The following is a 2,788-nucleotide window of genomic DNA, read 5'->3' as shown; positions in this document are numbered from 1 at the left end:
TGCAGAAGTCCGAGTTGATGCTGCTTTGGTGTCTTATTGATTCCCGTCTTGGTGTCGGAGCCAGTCAGCAAACAGAATAAGAGATGTTTTAGGTGAAGAGCAGCCGCCCTGGCTGTGCTCTTTTGATTATCTGTTATCCATCACGGCTCGGCTCAGCTCTGCTCTGCATAAAGCCTGGCTGTGTCAACGTGACAGTCTCCTTGTGAAGGACTGTGCAGAAGAAGCAGCAGCCGCACCCCATCAGACATCAAAGCTGTCCCCAAACACTGCAGTTGTCAGCCTCCCTCCTCTGCTCCATACGCCGCTAAACACGAGTGCAAAAACCCCAAATGCCCTGCGGCCAGGTTTTTGTACACCCCCTGCCTCTGTTCTGATCACACTTGTCTTCAAAGGCTACGGCGCCCGGGCTGTTCGGTGGAATTTGTGAAAAGCATGATGCAGTAAAACTAATGTTGAAAGAGTTGAGTGGGCGCGAGAAAATGAGGGGCGAGGAGCAAAAGAGAGCGGTGATGGTGGTGTGTACAGATATATCCCCGAGGAAAGCAACAGCGGAGGGAAGTTCATTTGGGTTGGATGCCCCCACCCGCCCCATCATCCCCCGAAACCCCCTCCTCACACACCCCCACAATCCCTCCTCTCTCTTTCCCACTCGCCATGCATATAAAATGCATGACATGCTCTGAAGAGGAATTTTAAATCAAGTCCTAGACTTTCAAAAGAGAGTCCAGTGTGGGTGTGGATGGTGAATATGTGTGTGTGAGTGTAAAGAAGGGGAGAAAGATGGGCAGTGAGAAGAGCAGGGGGAGGGTGGTGAAGCCCTTGTGCCTCTTCTGCTTTAGGGCTACAAGGTGTAAAGGAGGCTTTCCCAGAGCTGGATATCACAGGGGAGATTGGGAGATCAAAGCAGATTGTCTGGATTAAGTCTGGTCCAGTTTTACCCTTCATTTGGAAGTCCATCAGATCCACACATGATACCTTTGCCTCATTTAGAAGCAACCATTAAAAACTTCCTGCTGAAATCAAGCCACTTCCTCAAAAGAGGTAAAATAAATAAATAAATATATAAAAATAGACAGTGTGGAAATCATTAATCTGTTACTGGAATGTAAATATTGAATGAGGCAGAGGAGGTCCTGTTCATACCAGGATGGGATCAACTGTAGAAATACTGCGTGAAGCCTCGTGCTGCCTGAGATTTGTACTACAGTGTCACCTTGTGGCCGCAGCACATATGTTCAACTAGCTTCCAACGCAGGCAACGGTGGGTTTGTGACGTGTGTGTCTGCAGACAGTTTCTTCATCTACAAGAAAAATGGCAGCTGATTTTACCAAGTGGGTCACATATACAGGGAGGACCACCACCTGCTGGGGTGTTAAAATTGTGTTTTAAAACGAGTCATCATTTCCGGGCACACTCTGGCACATATGGCTGCCTATCCCTGCTCTAAAATATCCTCAGGGCAGCGTGCCACAAAGAGAAAAGGCTCCAGTGCTGGAACCTCAACAGCTTCCAGCACTGGGGAAGTTCAGCTGTCTGTGGTCAGTGAAACATTTGCTGAAGGAGAGGAAAAAATAATCTGAGAGACAGGAATCTAAATCTCATTTAAGGAGGAAACAAGACACTCAAAGTTTCTGGTATTATTAACTACTTATTTCTTTAAAGTGTACAAGTAAGGAAACGCTACACACAGTAGAGTACCTCAATGCATTTATTCATGTAGATGTGATCAAAAAGCCCTGCTGAAGGTTAAACAGAGCATCAGAATGAGGAAGAAAGATGATTTAAGCGACTTTGAGCTTGGCATCTTTGTTGGGAGCCAGTTGGGCTGGCTTTCAGAAACCGCTGATCTTCTAGGACTTTCCCCAACACAATCATCTTTAGGTTTCACAGAGAATGCAGTCACAATATCAATATTGACCAAAGTCTCACAGGGATGTTTTTCAGCACTGTGTTGAATCTGTGCCATAAAGAACTAAAAGGCAAAAAAGGGGGTCCAAGCAATCCAAGGTGGCCGGTGAGTGAGTCTTCCTGATGTGTAGCACACCCACTTGGATAGCTGCACTTCAGGGTTTAGGCTCACTGGAGGGGTGGGGGTGTTAAATTGGGAAACTATTGCAACAGTGTTTTTGAGAGCTAACATCGGTCTATTGTGAAATGTGTGAGAGGTCAGGTGATCATGTGTTTGCATAGCACAGTGCCAAAGGCTTGTGTCCGAATCGGAGCGCACACATTTTCTCAGGAACAAGTTTTACTGCTAATCTAAATATATTTAAATACACAAATAATCAAAATCTTTTTATTTTTTTAAATCAAAACAGTATTCAGAACGCAAGGACTCAAACTATTTAATGAAAAGCATTTTCACACCATTTTATTACGTTTGTCCAACTTATTTTTCACACTGAACTGTATTTCTTCAGTTCTTGTAATTACAATCAAAGCCTACTAAATACATTTTTCAATCAGGATTTATTGGTGTGCATTTTTAGCATTTCACCATTTGTAGCTGCTGAAAGTTTGTATTTATTTACTTGTCTCATTTTGATTTTAGCATTTTTATTAAATTTCTAGATTAAATTTCTAGAGCACTACTAGAAATGTGCGCATGAAAAATTCTATAAAAATACAGCCGAGTTGAGCTTCAATATCGACCGCTCCGGGATCAATAAGTCTTGTGAGAGTTCACGTCGTGGAGCATCCAGCCTCTCCAAGAGTAAGTTTGATCTTACTTCTTCACCCTTATCACGTGTGAAACCCCCCACCCCCCTCAAAAAAAGAAAAACATGC

Source organism: Oreochromis aureus, linkage group 18, assembly GCF_013358895.1.
Source record: "Oreochromis aureus strain Israel breed Guangdong linkage group 18, ZZ_aureus, whole genome shotgun sequence".
Lineage (NCBI taxonomy): Eukaryota > Metazoa > Chordata > Actinopteri > Cichliformes > Cichlidae > Oreochromis > Oreochromis aureus.
The sequence above is the reverse complement of the archived record's forward strand: the minus strand, read 5'-3'. Positions refer to the sequence as shown.